Here is a 13,490-nt window from a genome sequence, read left to right as displayed (position 1 = left end):
TGGCCTTAATAATATTATTATTTACACAACATTGTTAAATACCTATATAACATTAATTGTATCTCCAAATACTTATTACTTATTATAATAATATTTTTGTCAGTAAATTTTCAAAAATTTAATCAATTCACTAAGATATTATCATAATATTACATGTACTTAAATTTCTATCATTATCATCCATACTATATAGAAATATTTTATTTTATCTGAACTGATGGATTCGATTTATATATGTAAATTCATTATTTTTTTATAGCATTATGTTTGGTATCTAGTTTGGTGTTTTAGTATTGTTTGGTTTATAAAGTTACTATGAGTTTGGTATTTTTTTTTAGCTGTAATGTTCCAGAAATACAATATTGAGTAATCGATAAATATTTAAAAATATGATTAGGACTAATTTATCTAACTAATTTAGTTCGCTATACGACTATTATAATATAATCTCATAGTATTACGAATTACGATGAACATTTTCTCGAAACTAAGAATATTTGTAGAACAGTAAAACTAATTAATAAATATGTAATTATCGTGTAAAAACATATACCTACCTACAACGCTATATTAAACACGTTTTCCTTTTTGTATTATGTAGTGCAAGAACTTATTTCTAACTGTTAAGTTCATCTTAAAAAGGAGAACTTATAAATACGCTTGTGTACGTACTTTGGTATCTGGTAGTATTATTAGTTTCAGGGTTCAAGTGTTTAATCATTGATTTTAACGTTAACGAAATGAAAAAAAAATTGTGGAAAATAAAAATATAAAAGCCATTTATTTATGCTCTATCGAATTTTAAATATACATTAAACACATAAATGAAGACGTCAGTATAGTATTATCAAACGTCGAAACTTCGATGTAGGTGTATATTGTACGATTTAAAATGAAAATACTGCGAGAAAAATGAATAATGGGCCTCTTCGGATCTGTCGGACGTTCTTGTTTTCGCAATTGACATTCAACGCGGCGCGACACCCTCTCCGATCCACGAATGTAATCCAATTCCCAACGTTCAACAACCCCTGTTCATCTTCCGAACCATCCACTCCCACAGTTTTGCCGGTGGGAAATGTCGTAGGCTGAGAAAACAATTTGTTTTCGCTTCGGTTCCATCACAGCAGAGAGCATAGGAAAAAATAAGCAAAAATATCGTCACTGTATAAGGTGTCTCGTAAGAATTCGGGTTTAATGTACCCCGTCACCGTAATATTATGTCTTTAAATAAATACATTTCAATGATACGTATACCATATGGACTTATAATATTTATCTATTTATTTAACTGCAATATACAAAAGTAAATTCACGTTTTATAAAATATTACTATTTATTACGTACGCGTGTACCTAGGTGCTATATATTATTATTATTATTATCAATATGAAAGCAATTTCTGTAGCGCGTCGACAAATTCAATTCACCCCGTTTGGTCGGAAACGCGCACTAACGCTGTCTGGGCAACGTAATATATCTCCCGGCTATATATAGGTGGTATGACGCGAAGGGCGTGTGCGTATAATATATTATATGTATATATATATTATTATATCCGCACGAATTAGTAGAAAATTTGTCACAATTCGTTCGAATTGCGTGCCCGAACGTGTCTGCTGTAGGAGTACCAATAAACGAGATAGTTATATGGACGGATACTGTGCAGGTGAAATACACCATGTGTTGTGTGTACAAGTATACTTATATTTCAGTTGTTTAGAAATTGCACCTCTTGGTCATGGAAAAAATAATCTGATTGGGGCTTAAAAGTATATTATAAATACGCAAAAACCAAATATTTACACACCTTAGCTTTGTCGATTTATATTACGCAAAACGTACCGAGTAATCGCAAAACATTCATTGTTTCAAAAAATATTAACTTTTTTGAAAATATTTGGTAGTTACTCAAAATCAAAATATTATTTTTTAAGATAGAAATCCTCTGAATAACATTCTGCTTAAGAATATGAAATTAAAAAAAGTAAAAACTTAAAAAATGATAGCAATAAAGAACTTTTTTCCTTTTTGTAACGACTAAAAATATTGCAAAAGAAATATTTTCAAAACTCTTAGTGATTTTTTAAATAAAAAATGTCTTACCACTAAATGTATCATTTCGTATATAATATTATTATTTATAGCATAATAATAATAGATGCTATATTTAACATTGCGATAATATACCTTAAACAATAGAAATCAATTGACGCATTAATTATTTAAAAGTTAGAATATGAATTATCAATGAATAATATAAAATATGATATTGTTCATTCAAACGTTATTATGTATTCATAGATAATTTATGAATTGTTCTCGAAGCTTGTATGTAAGTGTCGAGAAATAAAGTAGACACAAAATATTTCACATGGTACGTATATACGAGTAATGTACTAATGTCTATTCTTGTGTTGTGTGTTGTATTTTGAAATATAATATATGTAGCAGGTATCTATTGTTAATGTTAGCTGATAAGTATATTACTTGGTTTTTTTTTTTTGTAAGAATGTGCATTGTGGTGAATTTGTTTCCATTATTTATTGTATTTTTACTAGTATAATTTAGAAAACAAAGAGAGCAAGGAATGTCGTAAATCCATTTTATATAATTTATATTTGAATATAGCAATACTGTGTGCTCCGAACATTCATCTGCGGTATACGGTAGTATTAAGTGTTTATGGTTTATGGAAGCTCAAGTAGGATTTAAGATGTAAATAAAAAGAATATGGATGGTTAGTTTTGACTAGTAGTATTGTATACATAAGAAATTGCAATAATTTATATGCGTGTTCATGGGCGCCCATACGTAAAATGTTAAGAAGGTTCAAAATAAAAAAAATCTCAAATGTAAGATAGTAAAGATTTAATGTTATTTTCACATAGAATGTAAATATGTATGTTGTATTTGTATTGTCATATATATAATATATAGGTACAGTTGATCCATATTAATTTTGGTCCAGGGGCGGCAAGTGTCAATAGTCTTCCCCCCCCCAATGGGCACCCATGTGCGTGATCATATTTAAAGTTAATTTTCATGAGTTAATTGATATTTTATTATCGTTCTAATGTATTATGCAATTTATTATTATACATTATACATTTTACATGATATAACATGTATAATTGTACCGTAGTGTCCGTAGTGGTTATTAATACACGAATTAATTAAAATAATTGTAATGAATTTATTTGTTTATATCATATTTCTTTTGAAGTATTATAATTTTATTTTTTCAAAACAAATTTCATTGCATTTATAAAATACTTACACCATATAAATCAATCGTGGATATAATTTTAGTACGAAGCGAGTTCCCTGCAGATACATTTTTATTTACTTATGGATAATATCTTATAAATTATATCATTACTGTAGTGTAAATACGTGAATTACCTGATTTGAAAAATTACTGGGTAATAAAATAATATATGACATATTGACGTACCAACTACGGTATACATGTACCATGTATACGAAATACAATTTTAGTTTTTCATTTTAATTGAGTTTAACGTATAACATTCACAGTGATATAATATTATTTAACGTGGCATGGTAGGTATATCAAAACACCACTGTTGGGCATTAAACGATGCCCACGTACGTGGTAATATTTACGTTTTGAAATCTCGTATACGTACATACTTATGTAGGCGGGCGGACGAGCCATTAGAATGTAGAAGCTCCTTATAGCCACCTTCAGAAATTCGTATTTCCATTTTGCTAACCCCAATATAATTATTTGCGTTTCGTATACGTTTGTTAAAATATTATTCCATGTACGGTTTATACTTGAATTCCGTCATGTCGACGCGTATACCTCATACATAATAATAATATTATAATATAGATTTTCATCGTTAGGTATATTATGGTATAAACTTATATAATATACCCATGTGGGCATATATCGCACGTTAAATCGTTTAAACCATACTTCATAATAACACCGAGTAATGCAGTTAGACACCTATAATTAACCCGTGCCATATATTATAATATATACCTATGATTATTGTCGGTGTGGAAAAAAACTGACATCATTAATTATTCACGATGACCGGCCCAATATTATTATATTTTGTATAACCCTCTTAACGATTTTATGAAACAAAATGCATTCGCATTGAATTCCTAAAATTATAAAAATTCGACTACTGAAGCAAATATATCCGATGCACTGAAGCGATGGTGAAAATATTATTTACGTAAATAATTCAGTTAGTGTATTTATGTCCATTTTTTTATTCGTCGGTTTCATCGTCATAAAATTCTTTGGAAATATCAATATTATTTAGAAGTTGCGCCGTTGCGGTCTTCTGTAATTTTTTTTTTTTAAATCGAGATTTCGGGTAACTTTCGGACGGTCATCATCAGATGAGGGAAAATAATAACATTATTTCGAATACATACCACACAACCCGCGTTACTCTTGCGGCTAATGAGATGATATGCCAACCTACGATATTCGTGATATAAACGAATATCTACTACGTCTGTGCAGCGGCGGCGGCAGTGGTTGAGTAATCAGTTTATTTACGATTTGTTCGACGGTCAGATAATATATCTCATTCAGGGTACGCCATCACAGTCGTATTGCCGATCCCACGCGATTATTATTCCACCGTTGCAGGTTTGTGGTACGTGCTGTATAATAATATAATATTATGTTATTATACGTATAGGATAAACGCAGCGGATAAGTGTGCACATTTTCGGAGTTTCGTGCGAGTAGTTAGGAATATTATGATTATTGTTGTTAATATTATTATTAATGGTATGCGCGGAGGTATTCATTATGCGTTAATGTTTTTTCTCCCTCGTATCACATTGTAATATTCATGTAAACATTATGAACATCATATTATAATTTCGTGCGCATTGTATATGTTAATGGGAATAGTATTTATTTATTTATTATTATTATTCAACTTTACCACGCGTTGTTTTGAAAATCTGTTGGTTAGTTGGTCGTTTGTGATAATAGTTAAAGGGAAGAAAAATAAATAAATATATATTGGACATTCAAATTTCAACTCATTGGAAATGTTGAATGACGCATGTCAGTCCATGACGATTTCAATAATAACAAAAATATTATGATATTAATACATAATCGTTATTATTTTATTTTTTATTTTTTATCGTAACTTTTTGTATTATGTATTTCGGCAATTTATTGCGTTTTGTAAGAAAAACGTCTTTGTTTTTATTGTTGTTCTATTCACGTGTGCGACATTTACACTACAGTCATAAGTTTCTGTTCGATTAACTCCGGCTCGCTCGTTTTTTTAATCATATCTTTATTATTATGTAATAGCGTCAGCACTTCTTATTTAATTTTCACATATGTCATGTTATACGAACTGACAAGTCATACATATTTTTTTTCTTTTTAAATCAACAAAAGACTATTATTTTAACGATTTTTTTTTTATCGGGCCAATAAACACAATATTGTCTTAAAACAAACCGGATGTGTGCGCATGTAAATTACCTAATTTATTTGAAGTTTGATCTAGGAAGCTTATTGACGACTGGACTACGATATTGTAGCACATAATTATAGTTTAGATTAAACGGACAGGTATTGTTTTTCGTTTACAATGTTTCAACAATGATCATATTCAGTGTTTTTTTTATTCCAAATGTGTAATTATTTTTAGTTTTTATTAGAAATTTTATTTAAAATAAAATAAGTGTATAATTATACGTTTCTTTTAACTTTTTAAGTCTATTTAAAGTACACCGACCTGGATTAATATTTTAATTAATAATTCTACCATTAAAAAAAGTTTTAAACATATTTTTAAATACTCAAAAATTAATCAACTGAATGAAAAGGAGTTTACGAGATAAGAGGACCTTATTCCAACATAAATATTTCTCACAATTTCACAAACAAATAAACAAAGAGCCAAATTAGTTTTTAAAGTTATTTTAGAACTCTTTAGAATTAACTATAATACTCTTCCGATTTTAAAAAGATAACCAACGTGCTTTAAAAATAATTCCTTAATTTTGATCTTTGAATTCGAATTTTCTATTATAATATTACTGAGTTAAATTCTCTCTTTGTCAGTTCTATGGTGCAATATTATAAAGTGATGTATACATTTTAAATAAGTTTTACACAAACATACGGAAAAAATACCTTTACATTTTGTTTATTGTTGTTTACTTACTGGTTGCTACTTGTTTATTTAATATATTTATAAACTACAGGGTTTGTTTTTAATATTTTTCCGACTGCATAGGTATTTTAAAACATGAAATTAAAACTAAACGTATTGCTTAATTGTCATTCTATGACCAATGTCATGTTGTTTATCTATTCTTGAAAAGTATTCCTATGTTTTGTGTAATAAACATTGATATTGTTTCATTTTAAAAACAACGTCCTGGAAATTATAATGTAGTAACTTGTGATTGCATTGCATCAGATGTGTAGCCGTACAGTTGAGTTTTGTTGATATTTTCAATGTAAACGATAATTTTGCAACCCAAATACTTTCTGGCAATAAAAATACATCCAAAGTTTTATTAAATAGACAAATCTCTATAGTGAGAGGTAATAAAAATAGAAAAAACACATAATGTTTTGTTCAAATGGCTTGTGAACGAATTACGAATTGTAACGACAAGTTTTTAAACTTTTAAATAATCGTACAACAGGATTTTTATTTTCATTTTCTAAATATATTAATCATTTACCATGTTTTTAATCTAATAAAATAAAGTAGGTTGGTATGTTTATGTAATCAAAAGTTGCGTGCTATATATCTTTTTATGGGTTTTTGATCATGGCTTACCTTTTGTGAGCAGGAGGTTCATGTGAACTGTAATAGAGGTAGTGTAGTGATTGCGTGTTCAAACGAATGACTCTTGGGAAATCATAACCTTTAGTTAGTCTTCAAGATATGCAAACGTTAATTAACGTGTTTAAAATGCTTATTTGATGAACAAGATTTTAGACGGAGATGTTTTTTCCAAAATTATAAAATAACAATTATATTAATGTCTTAATAATATATATTATCATTTTCAAGTATTATATAGAAACAACAGAATTCCATGCTAAGTTCGAAAAATTTTAACTGATATTTATGTAAATGTTGTCAAAATTTTTAAAACATATAGGGTGTTTCATAAAGTACGCAGTTTTCGAAATCTTGACTAATTTGTTACTTTGTAATTTGGTGGCACTGTTATTATAATTTCTGTTATTTGTGGTTGTTTAGAATTTTAGTGAATAATTATTAAATTGTGTATTTTGTTTATTTGTCGTCATGGAGTGGTATACAATCGAGGTACGAGCAACATGTTTTGTTTATTAAAAGTTAAAATCCATTATATACATGGTGAGTGTGTTGCTGTAAGCCTGTAACTACTAGGAAACTAACTTAGCACGATCCTCAAACATCGTGAAGCGATGAGCGCATGAACAATAGTGAGTCTGGTTAGTAAATACTAAGAGACATGCAGGATCGATTTCGAACATTTAAACTCCTGGGCGCAAACGAGCCCAAAGTTCGTTTTTCGATGTTTTGCTGTTGTTAACGACTCTAGAGAGGGTCATATTATGCACGATATCACGTTTCACACTTAAACATCAACTAATAGTGAAACAATATATGTATCATTAATAATGTATTTATTATAATATTAAATGATTTATAACAAAATTAAAAACTGCGTTCTTTATGAAAAACTATATTATTTACCTTTGTAAATACGAATAACTTTAAGAATGATAAAATCATAAAAAATATATCATATATATATGCTTATACGTATGTATTTAGCCTGTATAGGTAATAGGTAACCTATATACGCCTATAGATGTTTACATAACACGTATATTATTTTAAAGTTAAAGAACACTCTGCACTGTATTTAAGTACTATAGTGATAAATTAAATAAAAAAGTTTGAACTTGAATTTAAATTACGACGTGAATAATATTATAATTGACACGCTTGGAAATCGCACAACTATATTTTTTTTAATTTTAGCTTTTTATTATAAATCTAGCTCAACTATATTATTATACATTGTATACACGCGCGACGTCGCAGCGATTAAAAAACTTAATGTATAGGTATAGGTATATCGTTGGACCGTGCACGGAATAAAAGTTTTAAGTAGGACTTTTCTTTAAACATTCAACGTAGGCAAGTTTATTACGAGGATTATTTATTTTTTCAACCCTCTAGATTTGTGAATTTAATTGCTATGAATACAGCATTATTTATCCAAAAGGATCTTGAGTGGAAATCTGTAGTTAATTCGTGAAACGTGCACAGACGTCTTATTGGTGGCGGTCTCGATCATCACTGCACCATAGCTAAGTTGGTTGGCAGGTAAATAGTAAGTAGGTATTGGGCAGAGATGAGGAGAGTGGTGGGTAAACACGATTGAAATTACAAGCCGTATAGTAATTAGAATGGTGCAGCCGGAGGTGGTGGAGGGGCAGTGGCTGCAAATGTAACTCAGCCTTTATAATTAAGAGCGTAACATTTAGTTTTAATTGTCTCCGAACTTTCGGTCCTCCAAAAATACGCCTACCCCGCACTATACCATCGCGTCCAAAAGCAGCGACTAAAAATACATTCTTCGTAAGGGGAGGCGGCCGATGCAATACCCGCGTACGGGTACGTTCTGCCGCGAACGTATAACTGTATGCAATATATAGGTAGTGAATGTGGGCGTGCTAGTGGCATGTTTGGTAGTACTTTTGAACGTTCGGTTGACATCGCCAAAATTAATACGGCCTGAGGCTTATGTGTATACAGAGTGGGTGAAACACAGTTCTAGATTATTTTGCAGTTCACTCGTGCATATACCGCGGTGATATAGTAGTCTTATAATACGTTCTATTCTGCTGCTATATAGGTAGTGGTATTATACATAGATTGACATGAAATAGGTCTTGATATTTTTAATTTTTTTTACTGAGAAAAATGGAAACCTATTTACAATAAGTATAATCAAATATATATTTTTATTTTTACATGGCTTGACGGCTTGAGTGGTGAGCGCCGTCTTGTAACACTATTTCAAAAGTTCTGATATTATATTTGATTTTACAATTATAATTTTTTACGCTTCGTCTCATATATTGATAGTAATTTGTTATTTTTTTCCTTTGTTAACGGTCATATTTTATCATAAAATTAATATATATTTATTTTTTACGTTTTTCCACTATACGTATAACATACGTATTAACATGGGTTATTTTTTAATCTTTATCGAAGAAATGACTCATACTGTGTTAGTTTCTTTCGTCGCATTCTTATACCGTCCTGCTTTATTATTGTTTTTTTTATTAAAGTCATACAATAAACATATTGTTTTTTATTTGTTACTATTTTAATTCATACAAAATAATCTATATCTAGTATTGTTATTGGCATTGATCAAATCTCGTATGGCTCATTATAAGTTAAGATCTCGTCACTATTTTCAGTCTATTGGTTTTTTTTACACGTTTAATATTATATTTTGTCATTTTTATTGAATATTTCATTCTATATAAGCGATATATAATAATATACTTATTATTTTAAATTTCAACTACATGGACTGATCATATTGTCACCGATGCGATACGTTTGAGTTTTATACTATCTACAGACGTTATTTATTATTATATTATATTTTATTATTATATTATATTTTATTACTATAATAATTAGTTATTTGGTTTAATAAATATACATGTAATGTGAGGTAAGCGATGTTTTTTATGATCTCACGTGGTGTTATATAATTTATTTTGATCGCTCTGTATACCGCGTTCGCGTTTAACGTAACCAAGTCCGGTGACCGTCGAGAATTCTTCTTAATATACGCGAATGGTGGCGTGGTGGTGATGAGAAGTTACACATTTACCTGACCGCGTTAATCCACAGCCGCCAATGTGCAAATCCCTCGACACAACGTACAGCTCGGAATTAAAGGCTTCTTCCCCTTCCTCAAACGCGTGGTATATACGCTTTGACATCGTACAAACTTACACCATGTTCTGTGTTATTTAGTTTGAAGGGATAAGAGTGTAGGTGCGGGACGGCGGCTGGTGGGGCTCGGGAAGTCACGAAGTTGTCCTCCGGCATTTTCGATTTCGAATAATACGTTTAAAGATCTTAGACCCCGGTCGGAATTGGTTATTTCTATTGTGATATCCGATTTACAATCATATAGTTATTTTAATTAGTCGGACCACTGCGCCTATTATAATAACATTGTTTAAAGCGCATAATATTATCATGTACGTTTTTAGGCTCGCCCCGACCTCAGAACGTTTACATTTGAATTCCGAATAAAACCGCAACGAAAACCACACGATGTTTCAATCCGTCGATGGATTGGAAAAACGATTTCATATATCCATTTCTAGGAATAAAAAAATAATAGTCGAGTACCTTAAAACCATTCGATTCATTATTATGCATAAATGATAATAAGTTGATAAACTGTTAATTGAATAATCAATTCACTATTTATTGTACTCAAAAACCCATACATTAACGATGTAACCTCTAAATATGTATAACGCATACGTAGTTTAGGCAGTCTAAAAAACCGTCGCATTAGACGAACACCGCCATAATACACGTATAGAGTACAGTGTTATTAATTATTATTTATTTTATAATAATAATACCAAGTTATCTAAGTAAAATATATTAAAAACCGTTTGTTAGTTCAGTACATTTATCGATGAATTAATTCCGCACAATATTACAATTTAATAATATTATAGTCGGTATATGCGCTCATGGATGTTCTATATACGTCGATTATAATAATATTACCATAATATTATACAAAATATTATTATGGTCATCCATTCGGATCGTCAATGCATCGTCGTTGATCATATTATCGTTTTTTTTTGTCTTTTAATTCGTTAATACTGCAATATGTTTTAATTTTTAGTGTCGTATACCGGACATGTGACCGCAGGTCATCAATTATTATGTTATGGTCAACAACACCGTGCATTCAAGTTGTAAGTGTTTCCGTGTCTCACCTTTCCCAGACAACTGCAATAGTTTCCATCTCCTAATCTTTTCGAGCCCTCGTTCAGCGACGACGGTAGGATCGCGATAGTATTTTCGAACAAAACAGATGACACGTTTGGCGATCTGGAGAATGAATGAAAACAACATTAATGGTGAACCGGAGGCGCTTTAATTTATCGCTTTCCGGGTGTCAGCCGCTGTCCTTTTCGACGTTCGCGGGAAAACAAACAGACAAGACAAAACGATTAAAATATTATTACGTCCGCCATCCGCCACACCGCGTGCGTTATTACGAAATTTGTCGGATCTCGAGACTCGAGGGGTTTCGTTTTCGAGATATTGCTATAATAACGACACAATAACGACAATACCCGAGTATTTATATTTTATTTTAATAGACGTTAAATTTAACATCGAAATCTTCCTCTCACATTTCCTAAATAACTTAGAATTTATCTGTTACTGACACAACTCCATAATATGGACAACGTTTTATAGTAAAACTTTATTATACAAGACGTCTTACAGTAAACATTTTTTTTCCTTATTTGGAGTTTTTTGTTTTGCATGGTTATTACTTATTGCGTATACTAGATTATTTTGAGATTTGATAATATAATATAGGTTAGAGACAAAACAAAATAACATAATTCACAATACCTAATAATAAATATAAAAATAAATATTTTCTGCGTTTTTTTTGTTCAGCGCATGTTGGAGTGAAGCTGGGTTAGTATAAATGTTTTGTGTTCTGGTGTATTTTGGGCATTTGATCACACAATGATTGATGGTAATAAGGTTCCCCTTGCGCACATCTTGCAGAATAAATAGGTGCTGGTTGTTTCACCAAACCACCAACCAAGAAGGATTGGGCAAAGATTCACTATATTATGAATCAGATCTTTTTTTTTAAGTTAATAGAAATTTCAATATTGGAATGGAAGGTTTTTACATTTATTCATTTTTCTTTTAACTGGTATTTTATTCTGATTTTTTTCCATATTTAATTTATTATTATAATTTAGTCTAATATATTATATAATAATATTATTGAGTGCCTCGTTGAGATTATGTTTATACATGAGTATTATAATATATTATTTTTACAAGATTAATCATTCATTTTTTATTCAAAGATAATAAATACTATGATTACATCTACTCGTGTCTTGAAATGTTCAAAGTTCAGTAAGTATATTTCTATAATAGGTACTATGGATATTGGGTACAATTATTTACTTTCCATTTTGTTCTCGTTTCGTTTGTTGTTTAGGCATTCTGTACGAAATATGAATAGCTTACATTTAATAAATAAAAACGTTATAATATACAACAATCATATAATGCAATGTAACATATAGTTATAGCGATCACACCGATATGATAGCTGCACTCTATTCATACGCAATACATAATTAAATTCACTGATTACATACTTTCTTTTTCGAAGGAAAATGTTTTTTTTTTTTTTTTTTTTTTTTGTTGATTTACATACAATCGAATCGTTTAAAAGTTTAACATTATATGATTTACCCCGCGCGTGAAAAAGTATCATTATCATTGAAAACAAAAATCAGCTTTTTATTGTAAATTTCGTACGTGGTACGTCGATGTATTTTTACCTAGTAATTTTTAGTAATTCACGCGCGCGTCTTCTCTATCCCATTTTTGCATTCCATCATTGTCATTATACGAGTTCCACCATGATACAGTTTATTATTATGTTTATGCTGTTGTCTTTTTAACGAAGAATGTACACTATTATTTTCGCTTGTACAAACTTCAAACACGTCGGCAATATCCGGGAATCGTGTGTTTGCGTTCTAACGACGAAAAGGTAAACATCATAATATTTCAACAGTATTTGGTGAACGTTATAGCAAATTCTGCGTACACAGTTTTGCGTCGTACAGTCGCTATATAACATAATAGGACATGCCCGTGAAAGCCAAATGAGCTTATGTACTTACGCGTGCGCCTGTATGCCATATGGTTTATAATATCCAATGTAGGTACACATAAAGCGAGAGTGGTGCAAAAATTAATACCTATAAGGAATAGGTTGGGTAGGACGTATAATATACATGTAATACGGTTAATATAATTTCGAATTTGTTAAAATACACATAATATTATTATGTACCTGCAGTGTAAGTAAGTAGGTTCCTAATATTATACTCCCGGATTTACTTAATTGCGTCGGGTAATAATATTGTTGCGCAATATACATTATATTCTTATGACATTGTACGCGCGTATATTATAAAAACTCGTTTGATTCGAAAATAGGATTAAAGTATTATATATACGTGCGATTTACGCGTATCCATCCCATGGACCGACGGCCAGAGATTATTATGATTCAAAAAATTAATAATATACGTGTGTAATATTATTATTACCTATTTAATGTTCGATGGTGGCGAGCGGAATATGAAAATAGTGGAA

The 13,490-nt window shown here is 30.2% G+C and overlaps 1 protein-coding gene and 1 pseudogene across 3 annotated transcripts in view; one reads left to right on the top strand and one right to left on the bottom strand.

The window, feature by feature from the left end:
- The window catches only part of LOC149056773 (uncharacterized), a 32,997-nt pseudogene extending 20,678 nt beyond the window's left edge, over positions 1 to 12,319 (bottom strand).
- LOC107172920 (band 4.1-like protein 4) overlaps positions 1 to 13,490 on the top strand; it is a 169,397-nt gene that overhangs the window by 48,960 nt on the left and 106,947 nt on the right. The window lies entirely within an intron of this gene.

The sequence above is a fragment of the Diuraphis noxia genome, unplaced genomic scaffold, assembly GCF_037042655.1.
Source record: "Diuraphis noxia isolate RWA-SAM2 unplaced genomic scaffold, SU_Dnox_SAM2 contig0003, whole genome shotgun sequence".
Lineage (NCBI taxonomy): Eukaryota > Metazoa > Arthropoda > Insecta > Hemiptera > Aphididae > Diuraphis > Diuraphis noxia.
This window is presented reverse-complemented; position numbering and strand designations above follow the sequence as displayed.